The sequence below is a fragment of the Paramisgurnus dabryanus genome, chromosome 3 (assembly GCF_030506205.2).
Source record: "Paramisgurnus dabryanus chromosome 3, PD_genome_1.1, whole genome shotgun sequence".
Lineage (NCBI taxonomy): Eukaryota > Metazoa > Chordata > Actinopteri > Cypriniformes > Cobitidae > Paramisgurnus > Paramisgurnus dabryanus.
Window position 1 is genome coordinate 7,437,239 of NC_133339.1, and position 16,170 is coordinate 7,453,408.

General features: G+C 36.9%; 1 protein-coding gene across 1 annotated transcript in view; it reads right to left on the reverse strand.

The window, feature by feature from the left end:
• coro7 (coronin 7) overlaps nucleotides 1-16,170 on the reverse strand; it is a 192,673-nt gene that overhangs the window by 120,706 nt on the left and 55,797 nt on the right. The window lies entirely within an intron of this gene.

Sequence of the window (16,170 nt, forward strand, 5' to 3'; positions counted from 1 at the left end):
ATATAATGTGCAAATGGGTCCCTCAAGCATCACTAACACATCTATTTACACGTGAACATGATGGCAGAAATATTTTAGTGCAAATACAATTTCTGTAAAATCCAGGTTAAAGTCTCATAGTGTAAAAATGAGATTAGGAGAACCATAATTTGATCACTGCAATTCTTAGTATTTTTGTCTTGTTTTCAGTAAAAAAAATCAAAAAATTCTTAAATTAAAATGCTTTTTCCAATATAGAATGCATGATAATAATGCTCTGCAATCAAAAGATTTGGTTATAATGGAAGTCAATGGGACAAAAATGGCCACAAACAACTAATTAAGGAGAAAAAAATAAAAACCGATGCTGCACAAAAACTAAAAATGCACCAAAGCCAATGTTTTTACCAATTTTTGTTATGCCCAAGACTGTGAAAAGGGTAAAAAAATCCAGTCCACAATCACTTTTTTATATTGAAAATCAGTCAATTTGTGTGTTTTTTTCCCAAAATCAGCGACACCACTTATGAACTTGTCAATTAAAGAGTTAAATCATGGACATTTTGTAAACGTTTGTTCAGTACTGAGGTTGATTAACAGATTTGTGAATAAAAATAAAAAAAATTTAAACTGATAAATTTTTACAGCCGTAAAATTCAGTGGCCTTTTTTGTCCACGAACAACCCGAAAGGGTAGTGAATGGGAACAACCCACAAGGGTTAACCCATTGGCAGATTTTTTTGCTTGTTTTATGCAAAAATCACTAAAATGTCACTTTGCTCATCAAGAAAAAGCATCTTAATTTAAGAATATTTTGATATTTTTACTGAAAACAGGCAAAAATACTAAGAATAGTTTTTCTTGAAAATCTCTTTTTTCCAGTGATTTCACTCATTAATTTTAATGTTTGTCATGGTCTTACTATTACATCTGTTTTCTGATATCTACATATAAGGTATGTGGCTTTATTAAGTGCATAAATGATTTACATGTCCATTTGCAACCCTAGGATTTGCCTTTAGAATGAAAAGGTCTATTATTACTTTATTTGAAAGAGTCATGAATAATGATGTTGAGCTCTGCTCTGATTGGCTGTTTGTCAGAGCAGCTCCTTCAGTAGCTCTGTGTGTGTGTGTGTAAACAGACCTTATGTTTGAGGCTGTATCAGATGAAAATAAAGAATTTGAGGAATTATCAATTGTTCAGAGACTGTTAATGGACGTTTCTGCAGTCTGCACTGCAAAAAATGATTTTCTTACAAAGTATTTTTTGTCTTGTTTTCGGGTAGAAATATCTAAAAATTCTTAAATTAAGATGCATTTTCTTGATGAGCAAAATAATCTAAGTAAATAAGACTAGTTTTTAGACAATAAATATATAATTTAAGTGAATGTCAGCTTAAACAAGCAAAACTATCTGCCAATGGGGTGAGAAAAAAAATCTTGAAATAAGTTTACTTTTTTCTTAAACACTTAATCTAAGTAAAATTGTCTCACACCATTGGCAGATATTTTTGCTTGTTTAAGCACACATTCATTTAAATTGTATATTTTTTCTCTAAAAACTAGACTTATTTTCTTAGATTTTCTTAGACTTAATTTAAGAATTTTTGAAGATATTTCTACTAAAAACAAGACAAAAATACTGTAAGTTTGTGTTTTTTTTTCAGTATGGACCTGCAAAATCTAACTGTAACGTCAACCGTAGAACTTCCAGGGTTCCCACACCTTAGTTAACCTCAAATTCAAAGACCTTTCAATGACTTTCCAGGTCTAATACCCTCAAATTCAAGGACTTAATGTGGGGACACATTTCAAGTGAGAGCAAGGTTACATTGTGTTACCTTTTAAGATACATTGTTACAGTTCCCTTTCTAGGGAACTCGCGCTGCGTCACTGCGGTGACACTTCGGGACGCGTCCAGGGGTAAATGCTTCTGAATGTGTAAATCAAATTCAACCAATGGTGAGGATTAATGACAAAGACAGGGTGAAGCATGAGCCAGGAAGTATATCGCTATCTGAAATATTGCCAAAAACGGCGTTACAGGGACGCAGGAAGTATGGCAAGGGACCAACACAACTATGCAAAAAAGCATTTTGTTATGAAACAACATTCGAATACAGAAGATATAAGCATTTAAAGTGAAGAGTTTAGCACGTGTGCTTAAAAACTCTAGAATTTTTATGATATTATCCTACACTACACAGGGAATAATATGGATTTTTTTCCAGAAAACTTCTTGCATAAAATAGATTCAAGCACTTTCAATGACCTGTATCTATGTATGTATATTTTTTCAAAACAGATTCACAAACTTTCAAGGATTTCAAGGACCCGTGTGAACCCTGAACTTCAGCCTTAACGCTAGCATAGCATTAACTAGCATATAGCGCTAACTCAGCAGTCACAACTTTGCTTTAGCATTATAAGAACACTGTAGTTAATTTAATGTGTAATTTAATGTATAATTTAATGTCAGGGCGTACATTTCGACTGTAAAATTACAGTCGGTGTTATGTTAAGATTGGCCTGTTTTCCAGCGGCCTTTTGCATGCACGAGGTTTACATTAGAAAGAGGAAACAACTGTATTTGAGGCCCACGATGTGTCATTACCATGTACATAACTCATATTATTCATCTATGCCTAGATAAATACAATTTTACAATTTACGGCACCTTTAAAGATATCAAGGTTATATTTTCACTAAATGTTCTTTAGATTATGTAGGAGGATTTTTTGTACAAAACAGTAAACCACCAAAAAATGACTTTAGCTGCATTATCACAGATTGGGTCACATACTGAGGTGCAGACGCATACAGATGCACCTATGTGCTATTTATAAAGACATCATCTTGTGTGGATTATAGGACTCTGCTGCTGTTTGACTGACAGGGGGGTCAATTTCTAAACGGCGCTCTTCCTCGAAGATTGATCACTGCATAACCGCTCGCCACAAAGACGTCACTGCCCGCCATCAGAAAGAAAGACAAATACTGGCGTCGACTTCAAATTGCCCAGATGGAAAATCAAGTACAAGAAAAATGGAAAGCAGAAGAGATTAAATCCTGTGGGGATAAAGCTCAACTCACAGTTGATGTCTATCTAAAGACGTATTGGAGTTAGCTATCTTTCTGTATAAACACAGAAGAAGAGAGCAGAGGGGTCAAAGGTGAAATCAGCGGGATGCTCGCGAAGCAGGACGCTCATTGAGGACATGCTAAAAATACAGAGGCTGAACAGATGCCGACTGCTCGACCTGCGGCCCGCTGAGTTTCTTTCTCAGCGGTGTTAACTTACAAAGTCTGGCAATCGTCTCCAAACAACTCCTGAAGATACCTCACCGTACTGTAAGCAGAAACTGTTTAAACATACGCTTATATATTCATTAAACACAATCAGGGAACCTAAACCATTTGCTTCTGTTAAAGTATCCATAATGCGAAGGATATTCATTCTTTAACCTTTCACTTTATCCAAAACCTGTGGGAAAGTCACGAGCTTGAGCTATTTCACACGAAGGCTAACACGATATTTTCTTAAATACATCAGTCATCTTGTAACATGCCGTCCCAAAATAAAAAACAAGCAAACCTTTAGAGATAGCTTAAAAGTTATGTTTCTGGAATAGACATCAAAACAGACATGTCAAAATCACAAACACACAGCAGGCCTGACACAGACGCAACTCAATCCAAGTCCTGTGATGGACATGGTGCAAAAACCAATAGTTATTAAAAGCCAAGTTATAGTCATATTATTTGACTGCTCCACGGCATCTGTTAAGACGATAAATGTCTGAAAACATTAACAATGCTAAATAGAAACACAATGCTCTCAAATTGACACTTAGGGAGAGGCAAAAAGTAAAACTGACAAATCAAATTGATATCTGAATTTAAACAACACATCTTGACGCATGCGAAAAGCCAACAGCGTTTTTTTGTCTCAGGTCGAGTTGCTGCAGTTTGCGGTCCAGCATTGCAGGGATATTCATGGAGAGCTGTTAAACGGCTTTAATTGTAGAGTAAAAACAAAACGGATGAGCGTTAAATCAAACGCAGCACAAAAGTGGGAAGAAAAGCCTCTCATTATTTCACCACGATGCTAATTGGTCTCAATCTCCACAGACTACAGTCGACCTCAGGCTTGGAAACAGATGATGGACCAAATGTTTGGCACTGTCAGCCGCTTGGAGACAAAAGGGACACATGTTGATGCTTTAGGTGGCTTTTTATGAAACAACAAAAAAGGGCAACAACTAAACCTAATCCCGTACAAAAAAGGAACTCAAGTTTGGTCCTGTAGATCTGTTGTAGCTTCCCGCAAAGGGTCCATCCTGTCCTGATAAACCAGACAATCTTGGTGTTAAAGGATTAGTCAATTTTCTTAAAAACAATCCAGATAATTTACTCACCACCCTGTCATCCAAAATGTTGATGTCTTTCTTTGTTCAGTCGAGGAGAAGTTATGTTTTTTGAGGAAAACATTCCAGAATTTTTCTCATTTTAATGGACTTTAATGGACCCCAACACTTATTAGTTTTAATGCAGTTTAAAATTGCAGTTTCAAAGGACTCTAAACGATCCCAAACAAGGCATAAGAGTCTTATCTAGCGAAACAATTGTCATTTTTGACAAGAAAAAAATAAACCACAACTTCTCGTCTATCTCCGGTCCTGTGATACGCCAGCGCGACCTCACGTAATTGCGTAGTGATGTAGAAAGGTCCCTTGTTACATATATGAAACGCACATTTGTGGACCATTTTAAACAATAAACTGACACAAAGACATTAATTAGTATCATTCCACATACAACAACGTCGGAACGGTCCTCTTTCTCCACACTTGTAAACACTGGGGCATAGTTTCGATACGTCATCCGTGAGCTCTTGACGTGATGACGTATTGCATGAGGTCGCGCTGGCGCATCACAGGACCGGAGATAGACGAGAAGTTGTGGTTTATTTTTAAAAAAAAAATCTTGTCAAAAATGACAATCGTTACGCTAGATAAGACCCTTATGCCTCGTTTGGGATCGTTTAGAGTCCTTTGAAACTGCAATTTTAAACTGCATTAAAAATGTTAAGTGTTGGGGTCCATTAAGGTCCATTAAAATAAGAAAAATCCTGGAATGTTTTCCTCAAAAAACATAATTTCTTCTCGACTGAACAAAGAAAGACATCAACATTTTGGATGACATGGTGGTGAGTAAATTATCTGGGGTTTTTTTTTAAGAAAATTGACTAATCCTTTAAGAGATTACAGACAGGTGTAGGAGCAGGACTGTGCTATTAAATAACACTTATTAAACGTGGGTCAAAAATTTGGTAAGCTAATAAAATTATGTTACTCACTACTTGGCCGGTTAGCTTATAAAGATCTGCATATGGTTTAAATCAAACCATAACAATTATAGTCTACTTGACTGGTACACCGATGAATGTTGGTGATGTAAGCGGATCAAAAGACCAAAACCATCTACTAAAGAAAACAGCAGTCAAAGACGTAACGGTTAAAAACAAGTGACTTAAAACAGTGGAAAGTTTACCAAAAGATGCGTAGCTATGACTCTGTGTACCTAGATTATAAAAAATATGTGTCATCAAAGTAAGCAGGACTTAAACTTACTATGCCCACATGTGCACCATGGCATAATGTGTCATCATCAAATAAAAACTAAACCACATCAGCCCAGTCAACAAGAAACAACAATTACTCTTTACTTTCGTATCTTGACACAAATAAAATACGTATTGATTTGTTGATGTATTCTTGTTGATGCATTAGTGGTAAAGTATTGCATTAGCATTGCAAAAGGTTGTGGGTTTGATCCCAGGAAACGCACACATGTAATGCATTGTAAATTGGTTTAGATAAAAATGATTTCATATCGCCTTGAATAACTTGTGGTTAAAGTCAAGAACAGTGACGGATAAACAAGTAAAACAAACTGTCTGCCATTAATCTGATCATGGATCAGTGCTCCTCACCCTCTGTAAACGAAGTCACTCAACACCAGAAATGTGGAGATGCAATCAAAAGGAATCAGGTTGCAGGTGGGAGGAGTTATGAGGGGGTCACGTCCTCGTGCATACATGTCTGCTTGTCTTCTGCATTCACACAACTCACTGGGAATTTACTGGGTTTAATTTCCTCGCAGCCACATTAGAAAGTCTTCAAAGCTCGTGCTCTGTGCAGTGTGCAAAGTACCCAGATCTTCAGAGAGACTTACAGATGTGTAATCCATGCATAAATGAGGAGGCAAACTAAAGTGCACACACACACAAACACACACACACACACACACACACACACACACACACACACACACACACACACACACACAGTCTTGATCCATTTCTCTTCCCCCAATCACCTGCATCAGCACAAAACAGCACATATACCGACTCTATTACAGTAAACGGAGTCGTACACCAGATGTTCAGGAGTAAAGAGCCAAAGCTCCTCACAGTTCAGATATTTTTCTCTATTATTTTATTCTTATTGTAAGCATTTTCCTACAATTAAGAGAATTCTTGAACTTTGCCATGCGAGACTTTTCGTGTTGTTACTTTACCCGTTTACACTTTATAAATGTGCATATTTTCTTATTTTGTTTTTATATTTATATTACTTGTACAGCACTTTAGTTTTTAAATCCTGTTGTTTAAAACTAAACTAAACTAAACTAAACTAAACTAAACTAAACTAAACTAAACTGTGCCGCTAAAGCCAGACCTACTAAAACTTGCAAAAACTTGTCAGATACTGCACATGCCCCATGTCCCTCTCCAGGGGCCAAACTGTGATCTCCCCCATTCGTATCAATACCAGTGACATATCTTGGTAATATTAAATATATTTGGCTAAACTAAACTGCGCTAAACTAAACAGTGCTATACTGCCCTAACTAAACTGCCCAAACTAAACTGCGCTGGACAGCCCAAACTAATCTGTGCTGAACTGCGCACACTAAACTGCGCTGAACTGTCCTAAACTGTGCTGAACTGCCCTAACTAAACTGTGCTGAAGTGCCCTAACTAAACTGTGCTGAACTGCCCAAACTAAACTGCACTAAACTGCGTTTAACTGCCCAAACTAAACTGCCCAAACTAAACTGTGCTGAACTGCCCAAACTAAACTGCGCTGAACTGTCCTAAACTGTGCTGAACTGCCCTAACTAAACTGTGCTGAACTGCCCTAACTAAACTGCGCCAAACTGCCCTAACTAAACTGTGCTGAACTGCTTTAACTAAACTGCGCCAAACTGCCCTAACTAAACTGTGCTGAACTGCTTTAACTAAACTGCGCCAAACTGCCCTAACTAAACTGCACTAAACTGCCCTAACTAAACTGTGCTAAACTGCCCTTACTAAACTGTGTTAAACTGCCCTAACTATAATGCGCTAAACTGCCCAAACTAAACAGGCTGAACTGCCCAAACTAAACTATGCTAAACTGCCCAAACTAAACTGCACTTAACTGCCCAAACTAAACTACGCTGAACTGCCCAAACTAAACTGCACTAAACTGCCCAAACTAAACTACGTTAAACTGCCCAAACTAAACTGCACTAAACTGCCCAAACTAAACTACGCTGAACTGCCCTAACTAAACTGCGCTAAACTGCCCAAATAAACTGCGCTAAACTGCCCAAACTAAACTGCGCTAAACTGACGTAACTGAACTGCGCTGAACAGCACAAATTAAACTGCACTAAACTGCCCAAACTAAACTACGCTGAACTGCCCAAACTAAACTGCGTTTAACTGCCCAAACTAAACTGCACTAAACTCCCCAGACTAAACTGCACTAAACTCCCCAAACTAAACTACGCTGAACTGCCCAAACTAAACTATGGAAGAAAAATAATGACAAAAGTTTTTGAATTAAAATAGCCTGTTGAATTGTACTACCTGAAAAAAAAATGCTTTGTATTAACCGTACTTGAATTTTAAAGCATTGTATTTTTGTGTTTTTGAATTAAAACAGCCTGTTGAATTGTACTTCCTGAAAAAAAATGCATTGTATTAACCGTGCTTGAATTTTAATGCATTGTATTTTTAGGTTTTGCATTTTTAAGGGCTGAAATTCAACATTCGTGTATATTTTCTGTATTAAAAATTCAATAGTCCACATTCACCTTTTAGATTTCACTTTAAAATATTCGGTCTGTTTAAAAATACAACGTAAAATATTCAGCAGGCAATTTTCAGTCCATTTAAATTCGCGTCCAAAAATTCAAGTCCAAAAATTCAGTCGTACAGATTTCAACATTTAACATCCGGGAAATGCAGGAAAAGCAGTAGAGTATCGAGTATAATTTCATCTGCTGTTAATCGATCTGAACAGCAGGTGGTGCACGTGTTCGCCAAAACTTTGTACATGTAAGATGATTTATCCACTGCAGTGATGAATGTTTGCTTTTATGTTCAGTTTTAGTAAAACAACTGTAATTGTAACACTCATACAGAGAGTGTATTGTTTGGATATGTTATTGACAGGATACTAAACGGTTTTTAAATGCCATATAAATTAAATAGGGCCTTTCTGCCTGCTATTGGCTTCGTTTCTCAAAAGCTAAGTTGATATTGGTGGCAATCTACCATCTCCTTATGCCTACGAGAAACGAACACGGTTTTATAATTCGCCACCTTAGTATATAAACCATACTCAGATTATTAATTCATTTACAAATCGTGCGCGCGAGGTCCCCAACCACGGGGTCGTGGACAAGTTGCCACCGGTCGCAAGAACATCCTGAAAAAATGTGTATAATAGCTACGTTATAGTTTAATCAGGTGTTTTGTCCTTTACGAGCCGACTTCAAATAACATATCAATCCACTTCTATACAGGGCCGCTCTCTCGCTCTCTCTCTCTCTCTCTCTCTCTCTCTCTCTCTCTCTCTACCAGCGCTTCGGCGATCACAATGCTGTCATTAGAGTTCAAGCGCACAGTACTTCTAAAACACAATCAAAGAATTGCAAAGGTATGACTTTATAAAAAGACGTTCATTTGATATCGCAAATGAAACTAATTGCAGGCTTCTGAAAAACTTAAAAATTACCCTTAAACTCTTAATTAATTATACTTAAACTCTTTTACTGCAGTAATAATATTTTAACAGATACACTTTTAATGTAGGTTTGAAAGGAAACTAAACAGTCATGTGTCAATCATCAAAAAGCATAAACGCGAGTCCCGTGACTCCGCGCCCAACCGCAATTCTTCTGGCATCTCTCCTCTCCTCCACTGCACATTGTTTTCCTTCTGTTCTGTTACTTGAACTTGGGGCTCGAGCCAGACCAAGATTTGAGCTGCCTTCGAGAACAGCAAGCCAAGTTCGTTTACCGTTATTTATTAAGACTAAATGGGCAGGCAAACTCGTGAAAAAATGAAGGTAAAGAAACACAATCCGCCAAAATATGGTTTTACACATCTATAGAAAATATACTATAAATAAAGCAATTATTAATGTTCCTAATGCATTGTTGTTTGTTCTTTACTTTGTTACACATTTCGCAAAGGCAAAATTTAATAAAACATTATAGAGTTAAATGATGTTACTGTGTCAACTTGAGAGGAGACATATTCTTTGATTTTGTCTTTGGCTGAATGCAATTTTACGTAGTTATTTAATAATAACATATTAACCAAATAAGTCTTTAAAAATTGCATGCAATGTTTAAATGCACGATGGAAAGTTGCATCGGATTTAAATTATTATATTATTAAAATATAATAAATACATATAAAAATAAATATTACGTAAACATTACACACAATGTAAATCACTTTCCAGTTAGGAAAGTACAAGCTTGGTATAAACTTCATTAATTCCTGAAAGCATGAATAAAAGCATGGAAGCGATTTCTAAAATGAGGGTGGGACTACGGTTCAGTGCAGGGGTCCCCAACCTTGATATGTTATTTGAAGTCGGCTCGTAAAGGACAAAACACCTGATTAAACTATAACGTAGCTATTATACACATTTTTTCAGGATGTTCTTGCGACCGGTGGCAACTTGTCCACGACCCCGTGGTTGGGGACCTCGCGCGCACGATTTGTAAATGAATTAATAATCTGAGTATGGTTTATATACTAAGGTGACGAATTATAAAACCGTGTTCGTTTCTCGTAGGCATAAGGAGATGGTAGATTGCCACCAATATCAACTTAGCTTTTGAGAAACGAAGCCAATAGCAGGCAGAAAGGCCCTATTTAATTTATATGGCATTTAAAAACCGTTTAGTATCCTGTCAATAACATAACCAAACAATACACTCTCTGTATGAGTGTTACAATTACAGTTGTTTTACTAAAACTGAACATAAAAGCCAACATTCATCACTGCAGTGGATAAATCATCTTACATGTACAAAGTTTTGGCGAACACGTGCACCACCTGCTGTTCAGATCGATTAACAGCAGATGAAATTATACTCGATACTCTACTGCTTTTCCTGCAGTTCCCGGATGTTAAATGTTGAAATCTGTACGACTGAATTTTTGGACTTGAATTTTTGGACGCGAATTTAAATGGACTGAAAATTGCCTGCTGAATATTTTACGTTGTATTTTTAAACAGACCGAATATTTTAAAGTGAAATCTAAAAGGTGAATGTGGACTATTGAATTTTTAATACAGAAAATATACACGAATGTTGAATTTCAGCCCTTAAAAATGCAAAACCTAAAAATACAATGCATTAAAATTCAAGCACGGTTAATACAATGCATTTTTTTTCAGGAAGTACAATTCAACAGGCTGTTTTAATTCAAAAACACAAAAATACAATGCTTTAAAATTCAAGTACGGTTAATACAAAGCATTTTTTTTCAGGTAGTACAATTCAACAGGCTATTTTAATTCAAAAACTTTTGTCATTATTTTTCTTCCATACTAAACTGCACTAAACTGCCCAAACTAAACTGCGTTTAACTGCCCAAACTAAACTGCACTAAACTGCCCTAACTAAACTGCTCTGAACTGCCCTCTGAACTAAACAACTAAACTAAACTAAACTAAACTAAACTAAACTTTCAGAGCCGATGGTGTAGTGGACAGTGCTCCGACATATGGTCCAAATGCACTTCCGCTGACCCGAGTTCGAATCCCGGCTCAGGGTCCTTTGCCGATCCTATACCCATCTCTCCACCCTATACTTTTCTGTCGTCTCTCAATTACTTACTGTCTATCAATAAAAAAATGAACTACATTAAACCCTAAACTATGCTACACAATGCTAAGCTAACAAGCTAAGTTAAACTATCTGCAGATAAACCAAGTGTCTCTCCTCAGGCAGATCATCACAGTCCAGTAGTTCTGTGCTGTGTAAGGTGACGAATGTGACTTAATGAACTCAGCCTGGGTTTGAATTTCACTTACAGATGGACTCAGAACTGCCAACGGAAAATCGTTCATAGAAGAAGATTTCTAATCCAAAAAAAGTGAATGGAAAACAGTTCAAGAATATTGGTTTCACCTGCAGTAATATTTAAAAAGATAATGTGAGCTGATGTTGTGTCAGGTGCAGATTGGATTTAATGCGATGGAGAAGATGTGCGTATCGACTGTCTATGTGAGAGGAAAAGGAAAGCAAGAAAGTTTACAAAGGCACTGGATAACATTAAACAAAAATGAACATGCATCCAAATTTATGCTGACTGTATGAATTAAAATGACATGGTGGTAGAGCTACAAGAGGACAGATTATACACAAACTTTCCAAAGTGTAATTGATGTTTGTTTTAGTTGATGGCAGTGTTGTGAGGTTTAAATGATGGGGTGCTTGTGTGGAATAAATCATGTCAATTACACTACCGTTTAAAAATGTACGGTCACATTACTGAAATGTTTTTGCTGATCTTTAAAAGCATTTGATCGGTGCCAACATATTTTCTTTCATTATACAACAAAAATAAACGGATTTAAAATAAAAATAATTCATTTATTTTATATAGCGCCTATAAAAGTGACTTTTTCAAAGAGCTTCACAAAAAAAGACTGGATACAAAGCAAAATAAAATAAAACAATACACTGTTAATATAATAAAATTAAAGAAAAACAAGCAAAAGCAATCCTAAAATAAAATGTTTTAAGTATCTAAGTATGGAAGGTTTTTCCTGCCAATTTTTAATTTAATCAAATAAATAATAAATGGGTCTGCTATAGCCAATCTCCTTTTTTTGAGCAAGTAAACCCCACCCACTGATTAACAGAATTTGCATAAAAGTTGAAAATTAAAATAAAAGAGAGCATGAAATTTAAACTGAACTTTACATCCGAATCAAATTTTTGTTGTTTATAAATGCGTGAGCATTAATAAAATGCCTTTTTAAATGTATTTTTGCTTCTTTTTTACATTTTCCTTTAAATTTTAATATTGAGATTGTAGTGAAAATGAAATCGCGTCGGACTCGTGTCTTATTTTGTCGGGTTTGTCTCAGGTCAGGTCTTTTTAAAAAAAAAAAATATTTATGCACGTTGGGTTTGGGAAAAAAGTGATTTGGGCATTTCAGGTCGGGTTCATTTCTTTGGACACGAGGAGACCTCTAGTCCAGGGTCAGGGGTCCAGGGTCTTTTTCTGGCCAATAGCAACTCAAGTAGATGAACGAAAGCCATCTGAGGGTCTGTAATAAATTGGTGAGAAGATCCATCAGACATTAAAGTCTGAAACTAGGTTTTGGTGTAAACCCAGGTTAGTATGAACCCATAATCCAAACTCAGACAAACAAAAGAGCACAGATCAGAGTCGGAGGTTAAGGAGTGAGGAGACCTACAGAAACTCATCTGTGGTTAGTTTTCTACTTCTGTTGAACTACTCATGGTTTCAAGAAGAGTGTGCCAAGCATATAAGTTATAGTTTAAAAGCTAATCAAACTGTCAATGTGTTTATTTAAATAACAACACATCCAGTTTGATGGCACAAACCATCATTGCTTTGAGTACAGCATGTTAAGCTAACAATGCATCGGCCAAGCACTTATGGCTGCATTGCATACTTGTGTTTGTTTCGGGTGTAACACAAATTCCTAAATCGTATGAGAGTTTATGCAGAGAAGCCATCAACATTAACCTTAATGAGTACGGACAGTCTGCACACACAGGAAAATAAACCATCGAGGAAAAGACTCATTAGTCCAATGACACAAGGGTACAAAGATCAGTCTGTGAACTCTCTTTGCCTTCTTCTGATGTGATGGATATACTGCTGTCTATGGCCCTGCTCCTTAATTTACTCCGGTAATGAGTGACAGAAGTCGGGCGTGTGCGGCCGACAAACCCAGGAGCTAAATGACTCGGACACTGTTTGGTGATGTCTGGCCCTTTAAAGCGTTCCTGGTGTGAAACCGGAGAAGGAATCTGGTTTAACAATGGTACACCGAGATCAAACCTTGAGATGAGATGAGAGGGTCTGGAAATGGATTCTGTCACCACGACTGGAGCCCACAGTAACCACACGTCTTAATCTGGTCAGGCCAAGCCTATTATCTTCTCCAGATCCGCAGGAACTGATGGTGTCGTGTGCTGGTCTCAATGAATGGTTGACAGCTTTGAGGATGTGGTGATCAAATTGACTTCAGGATGGGATGAGATCTCAATAGGGTCTCTATTGAAATTTTTTCCAGTCTAAAGGGGGGAGGCTAAACAGGCAACCATGTTGGCTCCAGGTGTCTGACACATGTATGCATTTATCTAATTAGCTAGAAAAAAAGAACGGCTGTGCTAATGAGACCTCGGCATCACAAAAAAACACATGCCGAACTGACTCCAAAAACGCACGCCTCGTTCACGTCACACGCCTGTGCAATTTTGCCGAATGGATTTAAACCCATAAACTGTAATCTGTGCTGAAAGTATACTAGATCCTAAGTAGCTGGAAATGTAAACAAGCCAAAATATTGTATAAATATATACACATGGGACGGATGGCGTTGTAAATCCACAAAGCTTTCAGATAATGTGCAGGCGTACTTACAGTTAATTCTCTTACTAAATACTACAGCTCAAAACTTAAGGAACCGCAAAAAGAAACAAAAAACACAGAAGTAAAACATACAAAGCCAAACATAATACAACTAATATATTACCAAACTCCAAAATAACTGAATGTCTATATGCATCTGGGGTTATTTTTTCTGGCATACTGAAGCTACAACGTTAGTAAAAATGGTCCCAAGCTGTCACTGGGGCAGTACACTTTAAAAAGGTCTTAATATTTACCATTTAGGTACAGATATGTGTACATCTGGTACCAATATGATCTACTAATATGATGGTTTTTCTGAAAGAGTACTGCCCCAACTAGGGACTGACAATATTTCCTGACAATGTACAGTCACACTAGACTTTCAAAATGAGAAATTTTTATGGAGAGCCCAAATGTATGGCAACCTTCAATGACATCACGCACCATCTACACATCATCGATTCAGGTGTGCTTAGGGATTGTGCTACACTCTAAAAAATGCTTATATTCAACCCAGTGTTGGTTCAAAAAGGAACAAGCCCAGCCATTGGGTTAAAATAACCAACATTTTTTACATTTGACCAAACAATGGGTTAAAACAACCCAGTATTTTGGGTTAAAACAGCCCAGCATGGGTTAAATTACCAGCATAGCATTAAATTAAATTGGGTTTTCCCTTTTAACCCAGCATTTTTTCAGTGTATTCTGCAATTTTTGAAAAGGTAACGCTGTGAAATATCGATCTTCTGCACACCTCTTTACATGATACGAATTCGCAGGTGAGAGTTGAGCTTTGAGCCAAACTTCAAATTTGGAGCATGCCGTAAAGCGAAACTACTTTGCATAGGTTACGTTTCTGGTCTCTAGCATTTGCGTGAGTTTCAAAGGTGCATTTTGTAACTTTTAGACAGAAATGCAATATAATTTACATAACTATATTATCAGTGGCCTATAAAGACTTTACATAATAAACTGTGTTGTTTTTATTACATTAGAATGAGCCATTTTTATCTACATACACCGCAGGTCCTCTTATATTGAAGTCCCGCCATGTTTCTACAGTAGCCCTAAATGGACAAACTATACTGTAGAGCGCGTTTTGTCACCATGTCGTCTCAGACATCATATGCGTTTTGAAATTGAGGGGTAAGCTGTTGGTTGCAATTCGCAATCTTGCCACTAGATTAAATTCTCTAAAATGTACACACACCACCTTTAATGGATGTCTAAAGGAAATATCTACAAATATGTTTTTTTTTACAAACATATTAGTGTTTCCTAGTAAGTATTTATTTTTAATAGAGACAAATAAATATTATAAAATGGCCCGTTCTTGTCCTTCATTCTGATTGGTTGAAAAGCGTTCTAAGCCATGATAAAATACCCCGGTAACCCCACGGTTTAGACCACATTACATAAGTATCACTGCACCACTGTTGCTACGTACTGATTTATGAAAATAAACACCACAGTCTTAAATTATATTTTCATTGTGTCTTTGCTGCCTCTGTGTTTCTTGGGAATTGCACTCTGTTGCAGCCACACTTCATTCTGAGGAACTACTTTGTTTGGCGGAAGAGTAATATTTGTACTAATATTATTACAACTTATTTGTGTTTTATTTTATGAAATCCTGCTATGCATGTGAAGTAACCGTTTTATAAAAGCAATAAGCCCTGCGAAGCAGTGGTGTTACAGTGCATTTTAAAACAGCTGAGTGGCACTGTTAGGCACAACGCGAATAAAATGCACTGTAACACCACTGCGTCGCAGGGCTTATTGCTTTTATAAAACAGTTACTTCACATCCACTGCTTCTTGGGGCTTATTGCTTTATTAATAATTCAGTGAGCATTCAGTGAGATGATGATTAGGTCAACCTGACGGTTTGCGATTAGCAATAAAGTCACATGAACTGGCAGATGTTACGCATTGATGTATTTTCGATGCACTGATGTAATTTCCACTGAGGATGGGACATAATAAATTGCCACTTTGTATGCGAACAAAAATGTGACATTTTGGGGTGTGTCCTTTTAAATGCAAATGAGCTGATCTCTGCACTAAATGGCAGGTCCGTGGTTGGATAATGCAGATTAAGGGGCGGTATTATCCCGTTCTGACATCACAAGGGGAGACAAATTTCAATGACCTACGTTTTCACATGCTTGCAGAAAATGGTTTACCAAAACTAAGTACTGGGTTGACC